This window comes from Phyllobates terribilis, unplaced genomic scaffold, assembly GCF_046119375.1.
Source record: "Phyllobates terribilis strain yellow unplaced genomic scaffold, ASM4611937v1 Scaffold_2__4_contigs__length_985480577, whole genome shotgun sequence".
Classification (NCBI taxonomy): domain Eukaryota; kingdom Metazoa; phylum Chordata; class Amphibia; order Anura; family Dendrobatidae; genus Phyllobates; species Phyllobates terribilis.
In genome coordinates, this window is record NW_027362762.1 from 224,504,033 (window position 1) to 224,518,913 (window position 14,881).

The window sequence follows — 14,881 nt, forward strand, 5'->3', positions numbered from 1 at the left end:
GCGGATCAGGCAGAAGACAAAAGCACAGTATTTCTTTCACGGCCTTGCAGACACAAAAAAGCAAGGTGTCATATGGTGACGCTACATGAAGATGAGAAATGAAAATTCTGGCACCTCTGACTGTGAATTAAGGAGCAAAAAATAATCTAAAGATGAGCAGGACGCACAGATGCCATAGTGCCGTCCCTGGGTGATCAAAATCCACGCTGAGGACGCAGGATGGTTAGATATTCATGGCCTCCCATCCAGCCGCCAGGTAGCACTGTCCTGGACGCTGGACCAGAGACCCAGGAATCCATCCGCTCATCTCTAGTCCCAACAGTCCCGGATACAACGGAGAGTCCTGGATTTGGGTCTGCGCCCTGCAGTCTCGAGTGTCTACTGAATATCCCTTATTACCAGCGCCCCTCTGACAACTCCTCCTGCCAGGGATGAAAGAAATGGTAAATGGGCATGGATTAGGGTGTGGCCAGGGGCGTGGTCAAATTTGCCGCATGATGTGTCCCTCTTTCTGTTCTTCAAAAGTTGAGAGGTATGCATATGGTAAGTGTGTATGTTCCTGTTATAAAATATTCTTAGCAGTGTGATTGACTTTCTATGATGTGGTTTGTGCAGTAATAAACTTGCGCATGCTGTGTCTGTTTGTGCATTTATGATTGTTTTCATTGTGTGTCTTGCCCTTCTTTGATGTGTGCAATGTACTCGTGTGAGGTTTATGATATGTGCACTTTACTTGTGTGATGTGTGTGCTGAGCTTTCTGATGTGTATCCAACATGTTTTGTTGTATGAAATAATGTTACTTAACCCCTTAATGACTCCCAATGCGCCTCTTAACGGCGGTCGTTAAAAGGCCTTATTCCTCAACACCGCTTTTTAATGGCGCTGAGGAATAAAAGTGTAGCGCCGCCCCATGGCTGAAATACCCAGAGGTGTCAGCTGTATCAGCCTTAGCCAGTTTTAAAGCCAACCGTGGACGATTAACTCCTTAACCCTGCTGTTCTGATCGGGTCTACTATACAATTATAATGCTCCGGTCATTTTTGACCGGACCTATTAAAGTCTTGATTTTTAGCTAATTTAAGTGTTTTATTTGAATACCTGTTGCATTACTATACTGTTTGTGAGCATGGTTGTTTATAAACAAATGAAAAATTAAATCAAAAGCTTAATTTTTATTTTTTTGCATCAAAAAACGTTACATGGTCTTATTGCAATTTTCATGCATATTGCACATTTCCACATAAAAAATATTCTTTATATAACTGTAAACAATAACTAATAACATCAAACTGTATGTAAATATATTAAAAAAATAGTAATAAAAAGTTCAGTTTTTTCTATATAAAATGGTAAATAAGGTTCACGGTGCCAAATTTACTGTTTGCAATCGTCTCAAGTATAATTTACATGTCTTTTGCATAAGTACTTTGTACAACTGCAACATATCACATTTGTTTTGTGATTACTTGATGTTGGACAGAAGGCGCATCGTTTCCGTTTTAGGCTGGTTGCGTTGCTGTTGGAGGCCGTAGGTATTGTAGCAGTGCCGGTGGAAGCCTTTAGTTCACTTTATATATAGTTTGCAAAGCTGAATAAAGACTTGCGTCCATCAAGTTCGACCTGTTAGTTCTGTAATTGCTAAAGTTGATCCAGAGGAGGGCAAAAACTCCAAATGATTTAGCCAATCTTCACCTGAGGAAAAATTCCCTCCCGACTCTGAAACCAGCAGTCAGAATAAATCCTTGTATCAACCTACTATTTTATTTTATTTTTAAGTATATGCTGAAATCTGCCAGGTATCTAGAAATGCATCCAATCCCCGCTTGAACTGGTGTAGTGAATCTGACATTACCGTCTCCTCACTCAGTGAATTCCATATTCTCACTGCTCTTACCGTAAAGAACCCCTTCCTATGCTGGTGCTGAAACCTTTTCTCTTCCAGTCTTAGTGAATGCCCTCTTGTTACCGTAATATCCCTCCTTTTGAACAAATCCCGGGCAAGATCTCTATACTGTCCCCTAACATATTTGTACACATTTATTATGTCCCCCCTCAACCTTCTCTTTTCCAGGCTGAATAGTCCTAGTTTTGCCAACCTCTCTGGGTATTGCAGTCCCTCCATTCCCTTTATTAATTTTGTTGCCCTCCTTTGTACCTTTTCAAGCTCATTTATATCCTTTCTATATATTGGGGCCCATAACTGAGCACAGTATTCCAAGTGTGGTCTGACCAGTGCTTTGTACAGTGGAAGAACAATGTTCTCATCCTTTGCAGCTATACCTCTTCTGATACATCTCATTACCCTGTTTGCCCTTACAGCAGCGGCCTGACTTTGGGCACTCCAATTTAGTTTGCTATCAATCAAGATGCCCAAGTCCTTCTCCATCTCTGAATTCCCCAATGATTTCCCATTCAGTGAGTACTGGTGACTTCCATTTTTCCTTCCCATATGTATGACCTTACATTTCTCCTCGTTAAACCTCATTTGCCATTTAATGCTCCACCTACCCAGCTTATCCAAATCCCTCTGTAGGTCTGCACTGTCCTCTTTTGTATTAATTGTTTTACATAACTTTGAGTCATCTGCAAATATTGATATTTTACTATTTATCCCGTTGACTATGTCGTTAATAAAGATATTAAATAACATTGGGCCTAGTACAGACCCCTGTGGTACCCCACTAGTGACGCTTACCCAATCTGAGAATATTCCATTTATAACCACCCTCTGCCTTCCATCCTTTAGCCAGTTAGCTACCCACTTGCAAACATTTTCCCCCAGCCCCATCATTCTCATTTTGTATACCAACCTATTATGTGGCACGCTATCGAACGCTTTTGAGAAGTCGAGATACACTACATCCACTGGTTCCCCCTGATCTAATCGAGAGCTAACCTCCTCGTAGAAGTCAATCAGGTTTGTTTGGCAGGAGCGATTCCTCATGAATCCATGTTGGTTCGGGATTAAAAGATTATTAGCATCAAGATGCTGCGTAATTGCCTCTTTAATGAAGCTTTCAAAAATTTTGCCCACAACGGACGTCAGACTCACCGGCCGATAGTTTCTGGCGTCACTTTTCGCTCCCTTTTTGAATATTGGCACTACATTCGCCTGTCGCCAATCAAGTGGTACAGACCCAGTCTCAACAGAGTCCTTAAATATAAGATATAATGGTCTGTCTATCCCATTACTTAGTTCCCTTAGTACCCGTGGGTGTATGCCATCAGGTCCTGGTGATTTGTTTATTTTAATGTTACTGAGGCGTTTCTGTACCTCAGCTTGGGTTAGATTAGTCATACTTAGTGGGGGATTAAGCTTGTCACTTCTCATTTCTCCTGTTAGTTCTATTTCCTTTGTGAAAGTTGTCGAAAAAAAAATATTTAAAAGATTAGCTTTAACCTCATCTTTCTCTATGATTTTGCCTTCCTCACTTTTTATCGGTCCAATATTATCCGATTTAATCCTTTTACTATTTATATACGTAAAGAACAGTTTGGGATTTGATCTACTTTCCCTAGCAATATGTTTCTCTGTTTCCTCCTTCGCTATTTTTATTTGTTTTTTACAGGTTCTCGTTTTTTCCTTGTAACACATTAGTGCCTCCTTACTGTTTTCCTGTTTTAATCTCTTGAATGCCTCTTTTTTGCTCTCTAACGCCCCTTTTACGTTCTTGTTCAACCATATTGGTTTCCTCTTATTTCTGGCCCTTTTATCCCCATACGGTATATACCTCTCGCACTGAGTATTCAGAATTCTTTTGAAGGTTTCCCATTTACTATTCGTACTCCATTGATTAAGTACTTTGTCCCAGTCAATAAGTTGAAGGTTTTCTATCAGCTGATCAAACTTCGCCCTCCTAACGTTTAATGTTTTTGTTGTTCCCTTATTGATAACCCTACTGAAGGGCATTTTGAAGTCGATAATATTATGATCGCTATTACCTAGGTGCCCCCCTATCTGTACCTCAGTTATTCTATCAGGCCTGTTAGTCAATATTAAGTCCAACACGGCCTTCCCTCTCGTTGGTTCCTGCACTAGTTGGGAGAGATAATTATCCTTAATATTTGTCAAGAACCTTTTTCCTTTCTGAGATCTACAGGTTTCTGTTTCCCAGTCAATATCCGGGTAGTTGAAATCCCCCATTACAATCACTTCATTATGTTTTGCTACTTTGTCTATTTGTCGTAATAGCAGATTCTTATTCTCCTCTGTTATATTTGGTGGCTTATAGCAGACCCCCAGTAATATTTTATTATTATTTTTAGTTCCCTCTATCTCTACCCACATGGACTCGACCCCCTCTTCTCCCTCTCCTATATCTTCCCTTAGTCTGGGTTTTAGACATGACTTTACATATAAGCAGACTCCTCCACCTTTCCCCTGTTTCCGGTCCCTTCTAAATAAACTATAATCTAATAAATTTACCGCCCAGTTGTAGCTATCGTCTAGCCAAGTCTCTGTTATACCTACGATGTCATACCTCTCCTCCGATATAAGCGCCCGCAGCTCATCCGCCTTATTGGTCAGGCTTCTTGCGTTGGTCAGCATGCAAGATAAAACTTTGGGGTTATTTAGCATCCTATTCTTCTCTAACGATCTAACTGTACTATCCCCACCCCCCTCTCCACCCTCATTATATTCACTTCTCCCCTTCCCCCTTGCTTGCCTCACATCCCACCTATTTCCTTGGTTTCCCCGTCCCCGTCACTTTCTTTAGCATGCTGTTGGATCCTGTGGACAATGGCTGCAGCTCCATCATCTCTGGGTGTTACTTTTCTTTCTTCGATATATGGACTAACCAGTGATTTTCCCAACTCCTCTATAAAAATTCTTCGTTTATATAGTTTATTTTTGTTCCAATTTGGGTGTATTTCACGCCATAACACAAATGCATTGTATGCCGACACATCAAGAATGTTGTAAAAAACAACCATTGGCCACCGATTTGTTCTGCGTTTACAGGTGTAAGTGCCTGGGAGTTGATCTAAAGCAGTGTTTCCCAAACCCCATCCTCACGGCCCCCCACAGGTCATGTTTTCAGGATCTCCTTAGTATTACACAGGTGATTGAAGTATCATCAAGGCATCAGGAATTCTCTCACCTGTGCAATACTAAGGAGATCCTGAAAACATGACCTGTGGGGAGCTGTGAGGATGGGGTTTGGGAAACACTGATCTAAAGTATAAACTGCCCCTTTTGTGGCATTGTAATGTAAAATCATGTCTGGCTTTCTGTCGTCTCAATTACTGATTGCGCTATCATGGTGCATTGTGCTTATCACAATGACCTGTTTGTGTTTTTTGGGAATGTAAGAAACTGCTATTGTATCTTTAGTAAAATAAAACATAGAACTATAAACATCACTCTTAGGCTATGTGCCCACGTAGCAGATTTGATGCAGAGCATTTTTGCCTCTCTGGCAGAAAAAAACGCATGCAGATTTAGGCTGCGTTCACACATTGCGTATTTTCGCGCGCTTTTTTGCGCGCGCTTTTTCAAATTACGCAATGTGCCTTGTGTCTGCCAGCAAAGTGAATGCGAAATTCACTTTGCCGTTCAGACACTGTGTGATTTTATGCAGCGTGAAAGCGCAGCTGCGTAAAGAATTGACATGTCAATACTTTACGCAGCTGCGTCCTGCGCTTTCTCCTATTGTGCCCATTATAAGCGATATAATTACGCAGCGGTGTTCACACACTGCGTAATTCCAGCGCTTTTTTATGGAGGCGCAGGAGAAACTATGGATACTCACCTATCCGATGGATGGGAGAGCCGTCCAGTCCGGTCCCACCGCTTCCAGCATCTGCCGGAGAACCGTTCAGCCGACTGTAGCTTACCGGCTTCCAGTCAGCTAATTTACAAGCCGGTCAGCTGACAGTCAGCTGATCGCTTCACGGCAGATGCTGGAAGCCGCAGGACCGGACCGGACGCCTCTCCCATCCATCGGATAGGTGAGTATCCATAGTTTTTTTCTTTTAAAGCAGTGTATGTACTGCAGCCAGAAGCTGTCTGTACATACACTGTGTTCCAAATTATTATGCAAATAATATTTTCTCAGATTTTCCCAAATTACCTATATGAATTGCAGTCATTGTAATTTTCCAGTCAAATAACTATTAGAGTACAATTGAAAGGTTTTTGTACAAACTGCCTATGATAACAGTATATTTTTTTAAAAATAAAATACACAAACTGCACTCAAAATGCATGTTCCAAATTATTATGCACAGCAGAGTTTTCAACCTTTTCATTTTAATTCATTGAATTTGTCAGGTTTTGGATGGTTTCTTGTTTCTGCTTTAATTGTTTTGCATGAGGACAGAATACCCTCCCAGAGCTCTTGCTTAGATGTGAACTGTCTCCCACCATCATAGACACTCTTTTTGATGATGCTCCAGAGGTTCTCAATGGGGTTGAGGTCAGGGGAGCATGGGTGCCACACCATAAGTTTTTCCCCTTTTAGGCCCATAGCAGCCAGAGATGCAGATGTGTTATGTGCAGCATGAGACGGGGCATTATCATGCATGAAATGATCTCGATGGTCCAGATGGATGGAGTGGAGGATGGCTGGTCGATGGACACCCCATGCAAACACGGCTACGGCGCTAACAAGGAGGAGGTAGAGTAATGTTTTGGGCTGGAATCATGGGGAGAGAGATTGTCGGCCCCTTTAGGATCCCTGAAGGGGTAAAGATGAACTCCATAATGTATGTGGATTTTCTCAAACAGCACTTCCTGCCATGGTTCAAGAAGAAGAACCGTGCATTCCGCAGCAAGATCATTTTCATGCATGATAATGCCCCATCTCATGCTGCACATAACACATCTGCATCTCTGGCTGCTATGGGCATAAAAGGGGACAAACTTATGGTGAGGCCCCCATGCTTCCCTGACCTCAACCCCATTGAGAACCTCTGGAGCATCATTAAAAGGAGTGTCTATGATGGCGGGAGACAGTTCACATATAAGCAACAGCTCTGGGAGGGTATTCTGTCCTCATGCAAAACAACTGAAGCAGAAACCATCCTAAACCAGACAAATTCAATGGACGAGAGAGTTCAGAAGTAGAGATGAGCGTTGTTCTACTCGAACTGTTCGCCAATCTCAAATTCGAGCTGTTTTGGGCGGTGTTCGAGCCGTTCGGCGAACACGAACAATTTGAGAAAAATTCGGCTGTTCGAGGTTATGTTCGATAACTGTTCGTGCACCAAAATCATAACTGGATTTTTTCTCAGTAATGATGAAAATTAATGTAAATACGCAGTTTGAGTGTACAGCGGGGTGGGGGGAGGGGCAGGGGATGGATCTCTGCAGGAACAATGAAGATATCCATTTTTTTTTCTCTTTCCCGCATTTACAGTGGGGAGGTGCAATCTGTCAGCCTATCAGCAGCGCACACACGGAGCGAAGTGCTTTTTTTCACACAAGCAAGGGCATGTGTCATTGGCAGTGTATGTCACATGTCCTTGCCCTATAAGACCAAGCCATTTTCCCCGTCGCCACCATTTTCTCACTGCTGCAGCTGCGTGTTAGACGGCACCGCTGTTGCTGTGTGCGCTATACCTTGTTAATTTCAAGCCAATTTTCGCACAAATATACAGATAGCTTGGGAGTAGGGAATAGTTGTGATTGCAGTCCTTTTAAGGACTAGGTTACAGCATTTCCTACGACTTTTATCAGGCAGGTCTGTGCTCTTAAATAGATAGGTTGTGGGAGTAAAGACTAATTGTAATTGGAGTCCTTTTCAGGACTAGGTTACATCAGTTCCTATCAGTTTTTGCCAGGCAGGTCTGTGCCAGTGCTGTGCAAGTTTTTTTCACAGCATTTGGCTGAATCTAGCAAAGCTAATCCTTTTTGGCCTATTGCAGAGTGTGTTAGTCAGTGGAGTAGCCTATCTGTGTTGCAAGATATACCACCTGTGTATAGAATACCAATTTTTTTACTGCACCTAGTGAAGTAAAATGTTTTGGCCATAGCATCATTCTATTAGTCCATCTATACTGACCTCCATCAGGTTGCAAACTGAATCTAATTTTTTTCTGCATCTAGCTCTGAAAAAATATTTGGCCTTCTAGCAGTGTGTGGGACTTGTTCTATTAGTCCACCTATACTGACCTCCATCAGGTTGCAAACTGAATATATTTTTTTTTTCTGCATCTACCTCTGAAAAAATATTGGGCTTCTAGCTGTGTGTGGGACTTGTTGTATTAGTCCATCTATACTGACCTCCATCAGGTTGCAAACTGAATATATTTTTTTCTGCATCTACCTCTGAAAAACTATTGGGCTTCTAGCTGTGTGTGGGTCTTGTTCTATTAATCCATCTATACAGACCTTCATCAGGTTGCAAACTGAATATAATTTTTTTCTGCATCTAGCTCTGAAAAAATATTTGGCCTTCTAGCAGTGTGTGGGACTTGTTCTATTAGTCCACTTATACTGACCTCCATCAGGTTGCAAATTCAAAATAATTTTTTGTATGCATCTAGCTCTGAAAAAATATTTGGCCTTCTAGCAGTGTGTGGGACTTTCTCTGTTAGTCCATCTATACTGACCTCCATCAGGTTGCAAACTGAATCTAATTTTTTTCTGCATCTAGCTCTGAAAAAATATTTGGCCTTCTAGCAGTGTGTCGGACTTTCTCTATTAGTCCGTCTATACTGACCTCCATCAGGTTGCAATTTAAAAATAATTTTTATCTGCATCTACAGTACCTCTGAAAAAATATTTGGGCTTCTAGCTGTGTGTGGGACTTGTTGTATTAGTCCATCTATACTGACCTCCATCAGGTTGCAAACTGAATATATTTTTTTCTGCATCTACCTCTGAAAAAATATTGGGCTTCTAGCTGTGTGTGGGTCTTGTTCTATTAATCCATCTATACAGACCTCCATCAGGTTGCAAACTGAATATAATTTTTTTCTGCATCTACCTCTGAAAAAATATTGGGCTTCTAGCTGTGTGTGGGACTTGTTGTATTAGTCCATCTATACTGACCTCCATCAGGTTGCAAACTGAATATATTTTTTTCTGCATCTACCTCTGAAAAAATATTAGGCTTCTAGCTGTGTGTGGGACTTGTTCTATTAATCCATCTATTCAGACCTCCATCAGGTTGCAAACTGAATATATTTTTTTCTGCATCTACCTCTGAAAAAATATTGGGCTTCTAGCTGTGTGTGGGACTTGTTGTATTAGTCCATCTATACTGACCTCCATCAGGTGCAAACTGAATATATTTTTTTCTGCATCTACCTCTGAAAAAATATTGGGCTTCTAGCTGTGTGTGGGACTTGTTGTATTAGTCCATCTATACTGACATCCATCAGGTTGCAAATTGAATATAATTTTTTTCTGCATCTAACCCAGCCAATAGTTTTGGCCTAATACCACAGTTTGGCCACTCAGCTCTGCTCGGTTACCATCCATTGTTTTTTTGTGCAAACAACTCCAGAGTTGTGAATTAGTTAACCACCAAAATGAGTGGAAAAAGGCCTGCTGCTGGTGGAAAGGGGAATAGGCGTGTTGGGAAGGGGAAAAAAGGTTGTGTCCGTGGGGTAGGTGTTAAAGCAACAGTAACATCTGCAGAAGAAAGACCATCTTCCAGCCAAACTAAAATGTCTACTTCTTTTAGCGGACAATGTGATAAGATCCCTTTCTTACGGCCACGCCAATCGCTACAAATTCCAGATGAGGCACAAAAACAGCAGGTGCTTCAACGGATATCAAGTGCTCCTTTAAGTGGGCTCTCCTCCACATCAACTTCAACATCACAAATACTCCAGTCCTCAAAGGTGTCACCCAAATCGCACTTGCTTCCTCACAGCTCCCAAATCTCCAGCTGCCCGTCTGAGTATGAGGTAGAACAGATGGCTGAGTCTGCAGAGCTGTTTACTCATACTATAGCCTGGGAATCAGAGGTCGACTCCAGCGCTTCTGTGAATCCAGACGAGGAAATGATCTGCACTGATGCCCAGAATCTTTATGAGTCGGATCCAGGACCAGACGCAGAAGGTTCTGACCATAATGTAGACCCTCATTCCCAAACTGTAACTCCTGTTGGTGGAGACAATGAGGAAGACGATGATAAGACTCAAATACCTGATTGGAGCGACAACTTTAGTTTTTTGTCAGGGCAGGAACAGGTTGGCTCTGAGGACGACGGGTGTGATAACACACAGGGTGATGATGATGAGGTTGGAGATCCCACTTACTGTCAACCCACAGTCAGCCAAGAGATGAGGTCAGCAGAGGAGGTGGAGGAAGATGCTAGTGACGACGAGGTCAGGTTGCGCCTTCCTGGACAGAGACGTAGTACTGGAAGCACGTCAACAACTGCATCCTCAAACACAACTCTGCCTCTCACCACAAGTCGTGGTGGCTCTTCAGGTCGCATGGGTGCTAAGCCTTGCATAGCCTGGGCATTTTTTCAGATCGATAAAGATGACCCAACTCGTGTTATCTGTAACATTTGTCAGCAAAAGCTAAGTAGAGGCCAAAAAATACATAGTTTGAGTACTTCATGCATGAACCGGCACATGGACATGAAGCATAAGTTGCAGTGGGAAGCTCAGTGTGCTACAATGCGGCCTAGCCGGCCGGGCCAACCACCGTCTGCCATATCTTGTGCATCCGCGGCCTCTTCATTCTCTGTGACTGGGGGGACAGCAGTCACACCTGTTTTGGGGCGCAGACCTGCCACCTCTTTACCCGCAACAGCCAGCGTGATTGGCAGGTCATCATTTTCTTTGGAGGTGGTAACACCAGCTGGTGTTGAGCGCTGTCCGACATCGATAGCACCACCTTTGGATCAAGGCAACCTAACATGTCCGCCTGCATCTTCCTCACTGACCGGCAGTTTGCCGGGGACACCCTTATCAACCCCGTCTAAGCACAATAGCCAGCCCTCGGTCCCTCAGATGTGGACAAGTAAAAGACCATTTCATCCTAGCCATGAGAAAGCTAAGAGGTTGAATTTCACCATCTGCAAGCTCTTGGCTACAGAAATGCTGCCTTTCCGCCTGGTGGACACAGAGGATTTTCGAGACCTTATGTACGTCGCAGTGCCCCAGTACCAGATGCCCAGTCGGCACTACTTCTCAAAGAAAGGTGTGCCTGCGCTCCAACAGCATGTCGCACACAACATCACCGCTTCTTTGAGAAACTCTGTGTGTGACAGGGTGCATTTCACCACAGACACTTGGACGAGTAGGCATGGACAGGGGCGTTACATGTCGCTGACTGGGCACTGGGTAACTATGGTGACAGCAGGACAAGGGGCTGCTGTCCAAGTCTTGCCGTCCCCACGAGTTGTGCGTCAATCCTCTTTATGTCAAAGTTCCTCCACTGCTTCTGCCTCCTCAACCTCCTCTCGGTCTTCCACCTGCACCCAAAGCCTGTCTGGTCATGCCACAAGCTTTCTAACTGCGCAGAAGGGATCCTGCACACCTCCTTACTATGCTGTTAGTAGGGCTCAACGTCATCAGGCGGTTTTTACTTTGAAATGTCTGGGAAATGTGAGTCACACAGCTGAGGAGTTGTGGTCAGCTCTGGAGAACCAATTTCATGAATGGCTGTCTCCACTGGACCTGAAACCAGGGAAGGCCGTGTGCGACAATGCTGCAAACCTGGGTGCGGCCCTTCGCCGGGGCAATGTCACACACGTGCCTTGTATGGCTCACATGTTGAACCTGGTTGTCCAGCAATTTTTAGCCCACTATCCCAGACTAGATGGCCTTCTGCAGAGGGCACGGTCGCTGTGTGCTCACTTCCGCCGTTCGCATCCCGCAGCTCAGCGACTTACATCTCTACAGAAGTCGTTGAGCCTGCCACTTCACCGGCTAAAATGCGATGTGCCTACCCGGTGGAATTCAACTCTGCACATGTTGCAGCGACTGTGGCAGCACCGACAAGCCCTGGTGCAATACGTTCTGACGTATAGCCTGGGCCAACGAGATCCAGAGGTGGGGCAAATCACGCTGGAGGAGTGGTCTCAGATCAGGGACCTATGCACCCTTCTGCACAGTTTTGAAATGGCGACGAAGATGTTTAGTGCTGATGATGCCATTATCAGCATGACTATTCCGGTGATTTACATGCTGGAGCACATGTTAAACAGAATTCGGAGTCAGGTGGTGGCACAAGAGGAGGTGGAAGAAGTAGAGGAGGAGGAGTTGTATGCGGAAGGGCTAACATCTGCAAGGTCCAGACGGTCGGCAGCACCAAGGCGGCAGGCATGTGAGGGTGGGGGAGATGGTTTTACCAGGGCGCATGGTAGCAGCCAAACTAGTGAGGAAGGTGCAGGAGACCAGGAAGAAGTGGAGGACGAACTGATGGAAGACTCATCAGATGAGGGAGACCTTGATCACATTTCTGTTGTGCGAGGTTGGGGGGAGAGGACAGAGGAAGGAAGCATGATTGTTACCTCGCCACCAACACAACAGGGACTTGGTGCTCCTGGATGCGCAACACACATGAGTGCCTTCTTGCTGCACTACCTGCAACATGACCCTCGAATTGTGAGAATTAGAAATAATCCTGACTACTGGGTTGCCACACTGTTAGATCCCCGGTACAAAAGTAAATTTGCCGAAATTATTCCTGCCATAGAAAGGGATGCACGCATGCAGGAGTATCAGCAGAGACTGTTGCAGAATCTTACATGTGCTTTTCCACAAAATACCAGTGGTGCACGTAGTGAATCTCACAGTTCCAACTTGCCAACCGTGGGACCGTCAAGTGTTCAGCACTCAAACCGTAACAGAACCACAGTATCTGCTGGTAACATCAATTTTGCGGAATCATTTCACCACTTTTTTAGCCCATCCTTTGCAAGGCCACAGGAGACAAGAAGTCTGACACATAGTCAACGCCTAGAGACGATGGTACAGGAGTATCTCCAAGTAAACATTGAAGCCACGACTGTGTCACTGGACCCTTGCTCTTTTTGGGCTTCCAATCTGGATAAATGGCCGGAGCTAGCCACTTACGCCTTGGAGATCTTGTCATGCCCCGCAGCCAGCGTTCTGTCTGAATGTGTGTTCAGCGCTGCTGGTGGTGTGCTGACAGATAAGCGCACGCGGCTCTCCACTGATAATGTAGACAGACTCACGTTCATAAAGATGAACAAATCATGGATCCGAAACGACTTTTCTACCCCTGTGTCATCCTGGGGAGAGTAAAAGCTTGATGATTGGTTAAAATCACCCTACCAACCGTTTTAAGCTTTCAAATTACTAATCATGTTTATCTGTATCTTGACTGGAAAATAATTTGGGCTTTGTAGCAGTGTGCAGCACTGATCCTATTAGGCCATCTATAATAAGCTCCACCAGATTTAAAATTAAAAATAATTTTTAGCTTTATCTAGCCCGGAAAATAATTTTGGGGCTCCGAGATGCGCAAGACACATAAGTGCCTTCTTGCTGCACTACCTGCAGCATGACCCTCATATTGTCAGAATTCGAAGTAATCATGACTACTGGGTTGCCACACTCTTAGATCCCCCAAACTTTTCGATCAACCTTTTCATTTTAATAAAGACCAAAAAAATGGTAATTTTTGAAATTATAAGCATTAGCAGGTTGTTAGAAACTGAAATCAAACAGTTTTCAACTCAAAACTTTATTCTAGGTGATGTTACATTTTCACATAGGACCCCTTGTTCGAAAGGAGCTTCTGAACTCTCTCGTCCATTGAATTTGTCAGGTTTTGGATGGTTTCTGCTTCAATTGTTTTGCATGAGGACAGAATACCCTCCCAGAGCTGTTGCTTAGATGTGAACTGCCTCCCGCCATCATAGACACTCCTTTTAATGATGCTCCAAAGGTTCTGAATGGGGTAGAGGTCAGGGGAGCATGGGGGTCACACCATAAGTTTGTCCCCTTTTATGCCCATATCAGCCAGAGATGCAGATGTTTTATGTGCAGCATGAGATGGTGCATTATCATGCAGAAAAATGATCTTGCTGTGAAATACACGGTTCTTCTTCTTGAGCCATGGCAGGAAGTGCTGTTTGAGAAAATCCACATACATTATGGAGTTCATCTTTAGCGCCTTCAGGGATCCTAAAGGGGCCGACAATCTCTCTCCCCATGATTCCAGCCCAAAACATTACTCCACCTCCTCCTTGTTGGCGCTGTAGCCGTGTTTGCGTGGGGTGTCCATCAACCAGCCATCCTCCACTCCATCCATCTGGACCATCGAGCGCTGCATGGCACTCATCCGTGAACAAAACAGTTTTGAAATCAGTCTTCATGTAATGTTTGGCCCACTGGAGCCGTTTCTGCTTGTGTGAAGTGGATAGAGGAGGTCGACAGGATGGCGTATGCACAGCTGCAAACCTCTGAAGGACCCTGCATCTTGTTGTTCGGGGGACGTTGGAGGCACAAGCAGCTTCAAAAACTTGTCTGCTGCTATGACAAGGCTTTTTTGCCGCTGCTCTTTCAACCTGATGTAATTGCCTGTAGGAAAGAGTCCTCAATTTTCCCTTATCAGCACGCACACGTGTGTACTGTGAATCAGCTACATACTTCTTGATTGCCAAGACACTTCATCCTGATCATCGCACAATGTTGATTGTAGTCATGCCTTGACCTAAACACTCCACAATTTGTTGCTTCTCAGCAGCCGACACATCCTTTTTCTTTCCCATTTTGGCAGAAAATGTAGGCTGCTTAATAATGTGAGAGAGCCTTCTTAAGTAGTCTTGCCTTTCATTGGACACACCTGCCAAACTAATTAGCACAGGTGTCTGCAATTGCTTACAGTGATATAAAGAGCCCTGACACACATCACCATCAATGAGTTTAACTGACAAACAAACAAATTCTTCCCTTATCACTCCTAAACACTTTTTGCATAATAATTTGGAACGCAGT